Source organism: Triturus cristatus, chromosome 2_2 (assembly GCF_964204655.1).
Source record: "Triturus cristatus chromosome 2_2, aTriCri1.1, whole genome shotgun sequence".
In the NCBI taxonomy this organism is placed as follows: Eukaryota; Metazoa; Chordata; class Amphibia; order Caudata; family Salamandridae; genus Triturus; species Triturus cristatus.
This window is the reverse complement of record NC_140582.1, coordinates 1178436235-1178453396: the sequence shown is the minus strand read 5'-3', so window position 1 is coordinate 1178453396 and position 17162 is coordinate 1178436235.

The window sequence follows — 17162 nt, the reverse complement described above, 5'->3', positions numbered from 1 at the left end:
GTGGGACCGGGCCCCGGGAATGAGGAGGAGCGGCCGGGGGTGTGCTCCCCGAGCCGCCTACGCATACCTGGGGGTCCGGGTGGGACCGGGCCCCCACCAAGGCCCAAGAAGCTCTCCCCGGCACAGCAGGAGAGCCGCTAATAAAATATTCATAAGAAGGAGCTTGAAGCGCCCCTTTAATGCCTTACCACGCATGGGGAAGTTATCGTTTTTGGTGCCTGGTGGTCCCCCAGAGGAGGGGGGTCACCCTCACTTGTGAAAAGGTGCTGGGAGGAGCTGCTGGAAACGCGCTATCTTCCCCCCAGCACGAACCGAAAAGTCACCCTAAGTTTCCTGGGGATTCGAAAGGAATAACCCCTCAAGGGATCAGCCAGCATTTTAACTCCTCTTGGGCTGGAACTTTCGTTCTACAGCTGGGGGAGGGTTGAGAAGTGCATAATCGAGTAAAGGACTGCGTAGGGGATGTTTAGTGAAGCAAAAAACACTAGAACTACAGAGGGGTGAGAGGTATATCCCTCTTCGACCTCCCGCTCAGAGAATGAAATCACAATAATGAAGAGGGATAAAATAAGAAAATGTTAAGTAGGGACCAAACAAGTGAGAGGGGGATACACCAAAATTGTAAAACTGCCCTCACACACAGCAAGCTGTGTCATGCTTCATCATAGGGCTGCTTCTACACCACTGCGTGAATCCCACGTTAGGTGGTGGAGCAATAGGGAAGGGGAGGAAAACAAACAACATATACACAACAAAAATTATTGTGTGAGGACTGACCGTGAGTATGGAAGTGCAGAATCAGTGAAAGGTAGTGATTAAAACCAAGACTGGGACTACCTTGATCCAATTTTAATATTAGGTGCCCAGTATTGGATTACTAAAATTCGTGGGTGATGGGTTTGGAGAGCTTATAATGAGATACCAACCCCCCCCCCCACTCTGCAGAGGTGTCGACATGTTTCAGCCAGTAATGAGACAATTATGACCCGGCTTTCTTCAGGACTTCTCACCACTGTTGTTTCCCAATTTAAATTTTTAAATAATTCTTCCTAATCCCAATTTGGGAAGTATAGGAAAGTATTACCTCCAATGAGGTCTCTCACCTTTAGGGAGGAACCGAGTTTATTGTAATTATAAACTCGAACTGGCGGGGGAGTGAGGACGCCGCCCACGCACACTCTTGCTTTCAAGGGCCGCCGTCCGCCTATGAGTGAAAGCTCCTGCTCTGCCGTTTAGTGAAGGGCATCCCCTGGAGGTGAAAAGATGTAATTGCACCAAAAATGCTTTTACTAATGTTATTTCTTTTAGAGGAACTGAAGATCACATGTGTGATGTGAAGTACTTGTGTGAGGTGATGTCATAAGCAAAGTTGGGTTATGTTGCCAGACATTCATCCTAGGGTGTCTGGCTGTATATGGGTAATCCTATGATTTTATCTGTGATGCCTTTAGGGGCTGCAATTGCAATGCATTCTAGTGATCCACAAAGGTGCTGAGTACTGTCATTCCAAAGTGTGCGTAAACATGGATTCTTGCTGCTGCGCTTAGGTGAAGACCCCAGACTGCTAGCCCTTAAAATATAGAGGTGCATACTTTATGGTCAGTAGGAGATGCTCAGCCAGGGTCATGTGTCACCAAGGCAGGTGTACCCATTTTTAATGTTTGTTGAGGTAATGGGGTGGGTCGCCACTGGGATGGTGCTAGTGCGCCGGACACTCGCCCCAGGCTATGTTCAACCAACTGCATTGGGGGCAAGATGATGTGCATACATGGGAGTGGTGGTACTAGACCCCACGCCCCCTGCGGGAGGGGTGGAGAGGTTATGCAATGTCACGAAGTAATTCCAACAGCTTATGTATAATTGTAAATTGGTGCATAGTATTGAGTGGTGTGTGTGTTTAATAAATGTACTCTTACTTTTATAAAGCAAAGTACAGACTGGACAATCAATTATTGAGTGTTATTTTTGCGCACCTGCAAATGGCGATTACTAGTCCACACCACCTCCCTTGAGTAAGCCTCAGACTGCTCTGCAACGCTACCCTCTGAGAGTCAGGCGCTGCAATTGGGTGTTTGGTTCCCAGTGAAGGACAAATGTAGTCATGTTATTTGTGCAGGCCTCACAGATGCTGCCTCGTTTTCCAACAGACCTGCTGCAGCACTTGATATGTCACCCTTCCTTGTTCTAGGGTCTTCTCGCTATCTACCGTGCCAGTGGTGACAGCAATCCCCTTGATATATTTATTTGCCCGGTACGGGGTGGCGATGGGGGCACAGGGCACGTGCTGTGGTGGCGCTGTTGGACGGTGATTTATGGCACTGCCCACGCTCAGCTCCCCACCTTGGGTCACCATCACAGTGTCGGTGTTGCCCGGTGTCTTTAAGTAGGTGATCCCCACTCTTACTGTTCGTCAGGTGTGGAGTTCCCCTGTGACCCCTCTTCACGCTCTGGGCTCCGCTCGATACGGCTGCAGGCCTCTGGGGATGGTTCCAGGTCTTTCACCGTCGCATAGAGCGTTCTTGGGCCCCACGAGAATGCCTGTGACCCGTCAGGCTCGGCAGGAGTCGCAGGCGGCGTCTGAGTGCGACACCGGGCCCTCAGGGGTCTCGTCTTGGTGAAGTGCTCTCTGTTATCTGCTGCCGGCCGAGCCCCCTATTGAGTCTTTAAGTGTGGGCACCGCTTATTACACGGCCTCTCCCAGCGCACCTCGAGTCCTGGTGCCTCTCGGGGGGAGGTCACCGCATGTAGATTTCAGCACCGGGGGTACGCAGGAGGCCTCCCCAATCAGGTTTGGCTCATGTAGGGCCGGTGTACTGTTTTGGTGCCCCTTGCGGGGATCCCGGTTTCTCCCCCGCAGTGATCCCTGGGGGTCCGCTAGTGATGATCCGGGCACCGTTCCGCCTCCCTCCCCCCGCGTACCTCGAGTTCCGGTGCCGTACTGGGGAGGGGTGTCTCACCTGAGCGTGGTGTTCCACAGTATGTAGCTCCTTCCCCTTGCCGCAGACACAGGAACTTTATGATGAGCGCCCCGCGGTCAGGACAGTCGGGAAGATCGGGAGGTCCGCCATCCAAAATGCGGCCGGGCGGGGGCTGCACTCTCACCTGTCACATCCGTCCTCGTCACACAGTCCGATGAGCGCCGACCTCCACTCCCAGCTGCCGCCGCCCGCAGAGGCTGTCAATCACCGGCCCGAGCCTCTGTTCTCCCGTGCCGTTAGCGGGGCTCCCGGGCCTCAGAAGGGTGCCGCCATTTTAGTCTTGGTGCCGGGTACACATCAGAGCCGCCCGCTCTGTCGGATTCGTTCCTCCGAGCGCGCTCCGAGGCTCGTCGAGTGTTTCTTGGGATCTCGACCACTCAGAGCTCAGTTTTTGTGGGTTTTGGGGTGTTTAGGGCATCGGTAGTTGATGATTTTGCGGACTGCCGAGCTGGGCGCTAAGGAAGTGCGTCCGCCATCTTGGCAGGCTTAGCCACGCCCCCCACTGATTGTATCTTTCATTTGATGTCGTTTAATCAATTTTAGTTTTCTCACAAACCTAAAAAGATCCATCCTGCAGTTTGAATGAATTTTTATGGCAATATGATAAACCTAAGTCCAAGGTCGCCATGTCTTCAGTAGATAAATCCATTGAGCTCTAATTAATTATTGTATTGCTTTTTTTTTATTGCTTGGCCTTTTGCTTCTAATTGGATCACATTGATCACCCTGTTGTTTCTCCTTGTGTTCTTTCTACATCCTTGGCCCCCTCTCCTCTATGTGTGTGTGTATATATATATATATATATATTACCTACTGGCGGTCGCCAGTAGGTAGTTATAGTTAGGACCCTGTTTCCATAGGAAATCCGCAACATTCTATTTGGAATAACTTTGGCGCCGGTCGACGAATCCTCGCAAAATTTTCAAAATAGGTGGGGCGCTACGCTCCGCTCCTACCCTGAAAGTCTCGGGGGGATTCCTCAAGCAGGGGCCGAGAAAAAAGGGGGGTCCCAAAATGCGTTTTCCCCATGCATTTTTCCATAGGACCTTTAGACACAGCTACAGCCCGAACGGCTGAACAGAATTACTTGAAATTTGGCAGAGAGGTAGCCATAAGGTCAAGGAAGTGCCTTTTGCAGGTCTGGTGTAAATCTGTTCAGTATTTCCTGAGAAAATAGCATTTAAAAGCATATATATATGTGGGCGGAGCCTAACCACACATCTCATCCTGAGATCTGATTGGCTGTCAGCACTTCATCCAAGAAGTGTTGGCAGCCATCTTGGGACCAATATACATGATAGCACCTCATTAAAAAGCATTGCAGTTAATAGAAGGTTTTAAGACTTTAGTTACATTATAAATCATTTGTTGATGGTACCATACTCATTTTAGGAATTGTGGTATGTTCTAAGGTGATTTCACCATGTGAAAAAGCCTTCTGCTGGGATATCATGATTGAGAGAAAAATATTTTCTCATGCTTTTACCACAGAGGTTTGGAAGGTGATCTATAGGCTAAACTGAGAGCTTATTTTCTGTAAATTCACATTATCTTTCTCAGTCATGTGAGAATGAAGTCTGACATTCTCAGTAAAACATGTACATCCAACAAGGGCAGAGACTGTCAGTTGATTCCTTTGTGTTCTACTGCAGCTTCCCAGAGTGTTCCAAAGAACTACTAGAGCGCTAACAGTCCTACTTATGATAAACGTATGGCACACCTGAAGCCATCTTGCTTGGATTAAAGTGGTAACTGTTAAAACATTTAATTTAAAAAGGAACAAAATGAGGGGGTTCATTTTTCCATAAAAAGTATGATTGGTGCTGCAGAAAGAAAAATTAGGGCACATTTTGAGTGACTTCTCAAATCCTCTTCTATTTCATTAAAAAATTCTGACATGCAGACTGAAACATGCACTTTCAATACCAGCAGCAGTTTTCCCTGGTGAGCAGTAGCTTTACTACAGTGATCTAATGAGCAAAAAGAGTGCTAACATTCTGAATTTATGGCAAATGTGTGACACATCTGAATGCCTTCTTGATGGAATCAAAGTAAAAAACTGAAAGTATTTCCTACTGAGGAGACTGCAGTAAATGAGGAAATTAGGAAACTTCATAACAAATAAGTCTCCCAAGATGGCCACCAGAGACAAAAGAGCCCAAATGTAGCCCAAATATCACCCAGATGTAGCCCAAGTATAGCCCAATGACAGAATGTCCCAGAATGTTCTTAAAAACAACTAGAGCGCTTACTGTCTTCATTATGACAAAAGTAAGGCACACCTGAAGCCATCTTGATTGGAATAAACTGGTAACACTTAAAACATTTGATTTAAAAAGGAACACAATGAGGAGGTTCATTTTGCCATAGAAATTATGATTAATGCTGAAGAAAGAAAATGAGGGCACATTTTGAGTGACTTCTCAAATCCTCTTCTATTTCATTAAAAAATTCTGACATGCAGACTGAAACATGCACTTTTAATACCAGGAGCAGACTTCCATGGTGCAGTAGTTTTACTACAGTGATCTAATGAGCAACTAGAGTGCTAACATTCAGAATTTATGGCAAATGTGTGACATATCTGAATACCTTCGTGATGGAATCAAAGTAAAAAACTGAAAGCATTTCCTACTGAGGAGACTGCAGTACATGAGGAAATTAGGAAACTTCATAACAAATAAATCTCCCAAGATGGCCACCGGAGACAAAAGAGCCCAAATGTAGCCCAAAATCACCCAGATGTAGCCCAAATATAGCCCAATGACAGAAGTGTGCAAAACACTTATTATTTTGTGTTTTTGCAGTGTTATATAGTGCAGACTTGTCAGGTATTGGAGTGCTTTACATGAGCATTGGTTACATCACACAAGAACAAATTCATTTTGGTTGTAGACATGGGGAGACTAAGTGATTTGACCAGAATCACAGAATGTCGAGCTGAAGCAGAAACTTCAACCTGGTTCCCCAGTTGCAAAGTCTGCAGTTCTGGAAGTAACACCACATCCTCTCCCCTAAGTGCAACATTTAATCAAGTGGTCAACTGGATAAAAAAACATAAAGATAACAAATAATTTAAAAGTGCTTTGTCGCTATTTGAAAACTCAGAAAATATGTCCTTATTTTAGTCTTTTAGAGCACTAACCATAATTTTGATGCCAATAAGACCCTCTCATATATGTAATTTCTAAAGGAAATGCTCTAGGTATTACAGTTTTGATTACATCAAGATGATGTCAGGCGTTCCACACTTTTGTAATAAATATAGAATGTTAGCAATCTAGTTGTTCATTAGGATACTGTTGAGAGGCAGAGGCCAGGGGCACGGACTCTGAAAATTGAAGGCAGGTAGGAGGGTGCAAAGGCAACAATTTAACCACACTGAGCAGGCAGGAAGGGCCGTGGAAGCACAACAGACTATGGAGGGCAGTGGAAAGGGGGGCAGGGGCAACAAACCAACAATACAGGACTTGCAAGAGAGGCTGTTGGAGGGAAGATCTATTACGGGTCAAGGAAGCTAGGGGCGGTCCCCAGATCCCCGGGAGCCACCACAGAACTGAGCAGGAGAGTGAGTCAGGGACAAAAGGGGCACCTTAATTTGAGCCGGGGTGCCTAGGAACGCTTGCTCCAAAAATGAAGAAAACAGACATATGAGACATGGAATTGGAGGCAGAATACAATGGCAGTTTAATGAGAAGATGCAACTTCAAAGAAACCGCAGAATAGAGACATAAAGTACAAAATACAGAATCCAGATAATCATACAGCTGTCATAATATTCTCTGTATCTCAATTAATGTACTGACAGAGAGAGAGAAAACACATCTATAAATGCATCATGAGAAACAAGTTACACCAAGGAAAATGTTACCTAGGAACACTCACGTTTACTCTTAGAGCAAGCATTCCTGCAATTACAATACAAAATCTTTTAAATGCAAAAGTAAAGAGAACAATGGTTAAACATAACATGACATTTCATATAGGTAAAATAGAATAAGATACTTCAAGCAAAGCAGAGCAAGACATTTTAAGCAAAGGAAGACAAGAGCTCCCAGCTCTTGGGGAAAACCTGCACTGCCTGTTAACCTACATACAGACGGCGAGGTAGTATGTCGATATCTGTGGGTGCTCCCTTTTTATATCATTTTGTGAGCTCCTTTGCACGCTACATCTACCTACGTATGCTACCCAAAAGCTTCGTCTGCAGATTTTACCAGACATTTCGTCATTTACCCACTTAATGCTGACAATGGACTGGGTGAAAAGGTCAGTCTCTCAGGCCAATCGCTTATCGTAAGTTCCATAGAGCAAGCAGAAAATAATGGGTATTGTATGGGAATTCAATATATTCATGTATAAAATCTCCTCAGTTCTCCTAACTTGACGCTCTGCGGTTGCCACTTCCTTAAAAGCGGGAAACCTGCCCAGGAAGCAAGTACCAGTCCAGGATGCAGCCTACTGTATGTCGACAGCTTCAGGGGGATGTTGAACTTTGATACCGAGCACGGAGCACTCAGGTAGGGTGGGGGCTACTAGTTTGGATCAGAAGGCCTCGCAGACCTGCCTTCAGACTGCTATACACTAAAATTGCAGAGCTATGGTCAATTTAACAAAGAGGCCTACATATTGAACAGAAGGGCCTACACAGGGGTTTTATGCTGGCTGAGTGGTAAGGATGTCTCAGGATAATTATATAGCAACACAGGACCCGCTGGTCAATTTAATACGGCCTACAAATGCAGCTGGCAGGGCAAGGACAAGGGTCTCATACTTCAGGTGTGGACAGAACGGGCCAGGGGCCCACTGTGATACAAAATCTACCCTCCTTCAAGGCTGTGGCAATGTAATAGACCATTGTGGGCAGAAGGAAGAGGCAATGGTAGTACAACCATACATGCCAACAGACCCGATTCAGCCAGGAAACGTCCAATGTTTTTAAGCTCAAATGGGCTTTATTTGATCTGTCTCCTGTCTACAATATCCTCTTTTTCAATTTAACTCAAAGGGGAAAATCAATACCCCAGTTTTTTTTCAAAATCTCCCTCTTACCAAGTTCAAAATGTTCGCAAGTATGGTACATTGGATCATGGAAGGAAATGGGATAGGGACATGGACTTGGATAACAGAGGACAGGAGGGACATGGAGAGGTGCACCAAACTGACCCTTCAGGGCAGGCATCAGGGTTTGCAGCAGCACAATACACCACACAGGGCATGCAGGACGGGAGTGCAGCACAACAATCCATAGAAAGCAAGAGGGAGGGGACAGGACAATGCACATGGACAACGGAGAACAGAGGGGCAAGAGGCAATGGTAGCTAGCTGACCATAATGGACAGACAGGAGAGAAAGCTGCAGTATAACAGACCATAAAGGGCAGGAGGGACGGATCAGGGGCATTACAATGGAACAGACAAGCCAGGAGGGAGGGAGTAGGGCTGGGGGCAAGGGGGCAGGGCAGGAGCAGCAAGATAGCCATGGAGGTCAGGCAGGATGGGCACTAGAAGCAAGACACACCATGAAGAGCAACAGTGAGACTGTGATGGCATACACACAGACCATGGAGGGAAGGTGGGAGGGGGTTAGGGGCAGCTAACTGACCACACAGGGAAGGTGGGAGGGGCCATGGCAGCACAGAAGACCATGCATGGCAAGTGGGAGGGTTAGTGGCAGCACAATGGCTATGATGGGCAAGAAGGAGGGTGGAGGGGCATGCACAAAGGACGATGGAGGATAGAAGGAAGGGTCAGGACCTGTGCACAGACAAGAAAGTTCAGGGGAAGGGACCTCACAACAGACCACACGGGGCAGGCAGGAGGAGCAGTTGCAGCACAACAGACCAGGGAGGGCAGAAGGGTGTGGCAGTACAATGGACCATGTAGGACAGGAGGAAGAGGATAGGGGCATGGCATGTGGACAGGCAGGGTGGAGGTGGCAGGGACAGGTTACAGTCATCTGACAATGCTAGGCAGGTGGGAGGGGAGTGGCAGCTCAACAGAACACTCAGAGTAGATAGGAGTGGCAGGTCCATGGGACATGGTGGGCAAAAAGGATGGAGCAGGGGCATGCACAAAGACATCGGAGGGCAGGGGGAAGGAGAATAGGGGCAACAAGCTAAGCACAGAGTTTAAGCAGGAGGTCAATGATGGGGCATAGAATTGGGCAATGGAGGGCAGGAGGAGTGGACTGGTACATCATACTAAATTGAGGGCAGTGGCAGCACATCAGACCATGCATGGCAGGAGGGAGGAGGCTAGTCCATGGATTCACACAACAGAGGATAGGGAGGAAGGGGATGGGGCAGCAAGCTAACTGTTCAGAGAAGGCGGGTATTAGGAACTTTATTGTTTTTAAAACATTGTGTCTGTGCGAACTACTTAAAATATGAACAAGTATGCAGCATAATCTCACTTTTATTCAGGAAGAAGAGGACGTTTGTGACTGTGACTCCGGGCTCACTTGGCAGAAACACCCCCTGACCCTCCACCCCCTATCGCAAAATGTAATGCCTGTGAAAAGGGTAGGTGAACACAGTGTTATATAGAACATAGTCCTGAGAGCACGATTGAAAATGAAAACTAGATATAGTGTATGGTATAAACTATGCACCAAAAAGTGTGATATAAGATGAACCGGGCATGAAATATAATATGCAATACATTGTGCGCAATGACAGATTCATTGGAGAGCGCGAGATAGCACAGGCACTAGCGCGTGCTATGCGATATGCGCCTTGGAGTGTAATATGCACAGGGCAGTGTTGTGTAACCTAACTAGTCTCTAAAGTTGTAATATAAAATATGTGCTGGGGAGTGTAACGTTGCATATGCACTGTGACAAAGATATGGATCCCAGATTGTAATATGTATGGCATAGCACTGTGCGTTATAACATAGGCATCGAGAAAGGCACGTTAGATGGGGCAATATAACCCGTGCGAAGACAAGTGTGGCATGACATATTCACGGGGTGGTGTTACAGTGCACATGGGCTAGAGAGTGTCATAGCATATGCACTAGCTAGTGGAATACAACACAGAGGTGTGTGGCACTCGGCAGGCAATGGTGGGTGTAACACAGCATTGGGCTCTGTCAGGAGCACGCTGTGACTCTCAAGTGATGTTCGTCTCCTTTCCAGAGAGTAAAATAAAAAGTATTACACATCCGGCAGTGGATGTGTGTTTTATTAACCGTGAGGGGGGTTTCTTGCATAGTTTTGGTCGAATTTTTGTCGAATCCCCTTTGAATGGCTTGGTGTGCATGTGTATTAAATGTGCCCGTCAATAGCTACCCATGTTTGTATAAATAAACGACAAGGGTGTCTACCAGGATTAGGCACGGTAGGGCATCAGACATGTCAGAGCTTCACTAGTGGTGTAAATACATTCCACGTGGATTCATTGCATGCATAGTCGCCTTTTAATGAATATCACGCAAATCGTCATGGTGATAGGTACGTACGGTTTGTCCAGCATGTCCTAGGTGTGTCTATAAATATATATTTTTTAAAAATAATAAAAAACAGTGGCCGGCCCTGGGGATTGGGGTCAAAAAAATATAATTAGGAGACTGGCCCTGGGGGATGGGGTCATCAGGGCCAATAAATTAGAATAAGAAGGGGAACCAAACAGCCCCCCTTCTTAAAAAACTAAAATAAATAAAAGACTGGCATCGTGCCGGAGGCCATGCCCCCTCCGTGCAGCACTCTGCAAACGCGCCCCCAACAGGCATCTCCAGTATGCGCCAGGGAGCTGCGCTGCAGCCAGGTGTTCTGAGGCCAAGCCCCTTTTTACACCTCTCTGCAACGCAGCTCTGTGGCGCTTACTGGAGGTACCTAGTGGTCTAGTTTGACCCTAGGGACCCTTAGGATTCAGGGGGACTTAATCTCTCAACTTAGAACAGCCACAGGGCGCGTTTACACAGTGGTGAAGGGAGGGGACGGGGCCTGAGGTGACGTGTGCAAACACGCACTATGGCACGTTTTAAATTGGGGATATAATTTCCCTTCAATACTGAGGGCCCCTGGGGGCTAACTAGCCCACCAAGTGCTTCCAGTAAGCGCCTCTGAGCTGCATTGCAGAGAGGTGGTCCAGGCCGTGCCACTTTTTACACCTCTCTGCAACGCAGCTCTGTGGCACTTACTGGAGGTACCTAGTGGGCTAGTTGGACCCTAGGGACCCTCAGGATTCAAATGAACTTAATCTCCCAACTAAAAATGGACACAGGGCGTGTTTACACAGTGGTGAAGGGAGGGGACGGGGCCTGAGTTAACGTGTGCAAAAACGCCCTGTGGCCTGTTTTAAGAGGTAGTTTTAATCCCCATGCCCTATTATACACTAGGGGCTTACAGAGGAGGTCATGCTAATCACAGGGGGACCCCAACGCATAATGTTCCCTAGTGTATGTAGGTGTTTTCACTGTATTCTAAGTGTCTTTTAACATAGCACTGGCTCTAGGACTGGTTAGTCAGACTCAGTTACCACCAGTATCCGTCTGAAAAAGTTGAGGGTACAGGATGATTTTGCAACAAGGCTTCTTTCTGCTCTTCTTTTTGTTCTTTCTGCACGTTATCCTTCTTCCTGCACTTATCTTCGTATTTGAGGACTTCTGTTGCTTCTTTCTGCACTTCTTTTGTTTCTTTCTGTGCATTTTTTCTTCTTTCTTCACATGTCCTATCTCTGTAGGCATAGTTAGAAATTAGCATTTAAAAAACCTTTGAAATTCACAGAAAAAACCATAGGTTTCAGGCACGTTATAGTTAGGAATTAGCATTTAAAAAACCTCAGAAATTCACTGAAAAAACCATAGGTTTCAGGGGTGTTATAGTTAGCTGGACTTTTCACTTGTACAAAACCATTGAAACTACCCCGTTATAGTTAGTTCAGCTAACTATAACTCACGCGCCCGCAATGCACTGCTGATGACGTAACATATTACATCACTCATGACATGGTCAGTGACATCACTCATGACATCACTGATGACATCTCAAATGACATCACTGATGACATCACTGATGACATCATCCTTGTGATAGAGTGGCAGACCTCCTCTCACCCTAATATAACCTTTGATACACACATTCAAAAATAGAGACTAAAATTTTCAAAACAATGGACATACCAATACCAGTTACAACAACCTCTTCAGTAATTCTAAGATCCACATACACATCCACTCATTCACCAACAGTCCTATACAGTCACTCATACATGTACTCACTCATCATATGTACTCATACACCTATACATCCTGTTACACAATGCCACTCATCCATAGAGTTACTCACACACATAGTCACTCATGCTAATAAAGAATCAAACATACATTTACTTGCATATACAGTTATACACACACCACCATACTTACTTCTACGGAAACTTACACATACTTAGTCTTTTAAACAATCACTTATAGAAACACATACTTATTCATACAGGAACTCTTTCAATCTCTCACTCTCACATATACTCACATATATACACCAATAGTCACATATACTAGTTTAAAACATATGTAGTTACTCATAAAGACACTATTGAGACAGTCATTCACTCACTAACACACCCATACACACACTCATCCACCCATACAGTCCTGCACACATGCTGTGTTCAACACATACAAACAGTGAGTCACTCATTCATGCACCTATGCACTACGTAATACCCCCCACCGAACCATGCAGACACTCAGACTGATACTCAAAAAACCAACTAATAACCTATATAGACACCCATGTAGCTACTCACCAACCCATGCAGCCACTTATACACAAAGTGAGAGACTGATACAGATATTTACATATTTAAACATTACTCACTAAGCCATGTATTCACTATGATACACTTAATCAGTCAGTTACACAATCAATTTTTCAAAAACAAGTAATCCATTTAGACACTTATATACCCATTTATTCTTCCATCGACCTTGAGATATACATATATAAAACATATTTAATTTTCAGAAAAACACACATTCACTGGATGATGTCATCAGTGATGTCATCAGTGATGTCATCAGTGATGTCATCAGTGATGTCATCAGTGATGTCACTGACCATGTCATGAGTGATGTAATATGTTACGTCATCAGCAGTGCATTGCGGGCGCGTGAGTTATAGTTAGCTGAACTAACTATAACGGGGTAGTTTCAATGGTTTTGTACAAGTGAAAAGTCCAGCTAACTATAACACCCCTGAAACCTATGGTTTTTTCAGTGAATTTCTGAGGTTTTTTAAATGCTAATTCCTAACTATAACGTGCCTGAAACCTATGGTTTTTTCTGTGAATATATATATATATATATATATATATATATATATATACATATACATATATATATATATATATATACATAAACACTAATAAACACTAACACACATATGTATATAGAAACTAACACATATATGTGTGTTTATATAAGCATATATTAATATATAGTATTAAATATCAGTGAAATGTATTTAACTTACATAATATTACTTTTATATATTTAACATTTACTACTTTTTACTACTATTCAACTTTACTACTTTAAAGTCTATATTGAAAAAAGTATATCTTTTTGTATATTTTTGGAAGATGTTAGTGACAACGCTATTTTCTTCTGATATTTTTGTACTAACCATTATAAGTATAGGAGCGTGATACTGTGGTAAACGATGTATATATTTTTTAATTCATAATTTTATTGATAACTTAACAATCATCACTTGCAGGTTCACTGCAAATACATTATTTTACAATTTTGGAAATAAGCAGTATTGTGTGCGACATAACAATCAGATATTACAGTTCAGTGGCCCTTCTTTGTGACATTTCTAGTTCCACTGTTGGCGAGATGCACAGTTCCCCCGATAGACATTCCAGGTACCCCATTTTTTGTCCCACTTCTTAGGGCATCCTCTGGTTTTGTAGACCTCCTTTTCGGCTACAATGCAGCTGTCCATTTTCGCCACCCATCCTATTAGCAGCGGTCGGTCTGCAGCTCCCCATTTCATAGCAATGGCTCTTTTAACCAACGTGTACCCTAGAGTAGTGAATCGGTTGCTTCCCAGATGTACAGACTCCCCAAGGAGGGTGTCAATACTAGTTGTTTCCCTAGTGCATCTTACTTGTGGCCCGCTCCCATATGTGCCGTATCAAAGGGCAGTCCCATAGTGTATGATAAAATGTGGCTATTTGGTTACAGCTGCGCAGGCAAAGTGCATCTTACCTAGTCCCTATCTTAGCTAAAGTCACCCCGGTGAGGTATGTCCTATGTAAAACCATCAGTTGGATCAGTTGGAAGCGAGGGTTTATCGCAGCCTCTCTAGGGAACATCAGGGCGGTTTGCCAGTCATCATCTTCGATTTGTCCCAAGTCTGACTGCCATTTGTCTCTAAGGGTAAGGAAGGGATCTGGTACATTGTTGCATAGCTTACGGTACGTAAGGGAAATGGCCTTAGTCAATAGAGGTTCAGACAGGAGTCGATCCTCCAGAGGGGACGCATCAGGTATAGTCGTCAGATCTGTGAGAGCTGTATTAAGCGCGTGTCGAATTTGTAGGTATCGAAAAACCTCCTTAGGTGCCAGTTCGTACTTAGCTTGCAAGTCTTTAAAGGTAAGTATTTTCCCTTTCTGTAGGATATCCCCAACTGTAGAGATCCCTATAGTGTCCTACCTATCAAACCCTGTCTGATAGCATAGTAGTCCCAGCTGCTGAGATGACCATAGGGACATTGCTTTTGTCAATTTTCCCTTCCAGCCCAGGCGTTTGGTAGCTGAATGCCAAATGGAGGTCGTACGAGCCATCGGTCCTAGGTATCTCCCCATGCGGGGTCTGGTGTATAGGGCTCCTAGATACCCCTCTCATCCAGTCTGGTACCGCTCTAGTCTGTACGCCGGGTTCGACGGGGGACTGTATAGCCAGTGGTTAATTGCCACCAATTGTGATGCCCAATAATAAAGACGTATGTCTGGAAGTGCGATGCCCCCATCATACCGCCTCTTCGTCAATTTCCCTAGGGCAATACGCGGCGTCCCAGCGTCCCACAACAACGTCCGAACCTCCGCTTCTACACTGTTAAAATATGAGTCGGGATAGAGTATGGGCAATTTTGGAGTAGATAGAGGAACTGTGGCAATGCTAGCATTTTAAATAGGGCCGCACATCCTAGCAATGATAATGGCAGCGACCTTCAATTTTTGACATCCTCTCTAAATCTTTGTAAGGGGACTACGAGATTCTTATCATAAAAAGTTTTTGAGTTTGGGGTGATAAATATCCCCCGGTATCGGGAACCATCCCTAGTCACTTCAACATTACATCCATTGGGTAATCTAGGTGTAGGGCCATGGAGAACAAAAAGCACTGATTTTGCCCAGTTAATGGCATAACCTGAGTACTTGCCGAAGTTGGTAAAAATATTGAGCAATCTATGTATCGAGGCGTAGGGGGAGGCTAGATAAATAAGGATATCGTCAGTGTTTAATGATATTCTGTCCTCGGTGTCTTTGTCCCATTTTAGGCCCCTAAGAGCTACGTCCCGTCTCACCCACGACGCCAGGGGTTCCAGAACAAGGGCGAATAGCAGGGGGGACAAGGGGCAACCCTGTCTGGTCCCCCTGCGCAACGTGAACACCCTTAATGTTCGATTATTCACCCGCACCTGTCCGCGGAGCTCGGTATACAGCAATCGAACCCAGGCTATACATTTTGGGCCAAATCCGAAGCGAGCAAGCACTTCAAAAAGATAGGGCCATTCTATAGAATCGAATGCCATGGAGGCATCCAAAGACATAATCACCGCGTCCTCCTCCACACAGTGCTGTCGTGCTAATACATTATGTACCCGATGAATGTTTAGTGCCGTATTTCGTCCGGGCACAAAACCGGATTGGTCTGCATGGACAAGGGAGGGTAGGACAGCATTTAAGTGTGAAGCTAACAGTTTCGCCAAGATCTTGGCCTCCATGTTTATTAAGGAGATTGGCCTATATGAGCCACAACAATCCGCTGGTTTCCCGGGCTTATGAATTACCACTATAGATGCCAGTCTTTGGTCTGCTGGTAGTATGCCCTTTTCGAAACTTTCTATGTACATGTGATTAAGGTGGGGGGCTACCTTCAAGGCCATGGATTTGAGGAATTCATCGGAATACCATTAGGCCCCATTGCTTTCCCTGATTGAACGCTAAATATGGCTTTGCAGATTTCATCATCTGTGATGTCGGCTTCCAGGTCTGCCCTATCTGTCTCAGATAATGAGGGCAAGGTAATATCTACCAGCAGTTGCCGGGAGTCTTCCGACGTATAAGTAGTGGAGGGCGTACCTCCTCCAAATAATTAGCAAACATTTCTGCAATGTCTTGAGGGTCAGATTTCCGCGTACCCGTGTCAGTGGATAATTCAGGCACCCATCTCTGTCCCTGCTCCCTACGCTCCAGCCAGGCCAGCATCCTGCCTGCTCTGTCCCCCATTTCGTACACCCTATGTCGTATGGAAATTAATCGCGCCCTTGCTTTTTCTCGCATTAGGGCTTTATACTCAAGACGTTTGAAAGTCAAACGGTGCGCCGTGTCCTCGTTGGGCGAGGAGTTATGGTGTGTCTCTAGCTGTTGAAGCTCATTCTCCGCCGCTAGTATATGTTCATTATGACGTCGGAGATAACCCATTTTTAACACTAGGGCATGGCCTTTCAGCTCCACTTTATAAGCCTCCCAAATAGTCTGTGCCGAATCCACCGAACCCAGGTTTTCCGTAAAATAATGGTCAGTCTGTTCAGCTAGTTGTTCTTTTATGTCAGGAATCTTTAAGAGCCACAGATTTATAACATAGAGCTGCGCTGTTTTTGCTGGTGAAAGGTGAGCTCGACCCACACCGGGGAGTGATCCGAGATACCCCACGGGAGCCCGCGAGGGTTCTGAAAATGGCCCACGTCTGCCAGCAGTGTGAGGAAATAATCTATACGGGACATGCTATTGTGTGCATTGGAGTAGTGGGTGTAATACGACATGTGTGGTTGCAGTGAGCGCCGTATGTCTGTCAGTCCTATGGCCTGAGTACATTCCGCCATAAGAGTGCTTAGTCTGGCAGTAGGTCGTCGGGGATGCCTGTCCAGTGTATCGTCCATGGTCAAGTTGAAGTCGCACCCCATTATCAGGATACCATCCGGGAGGTCAAGTAGTATTTTACC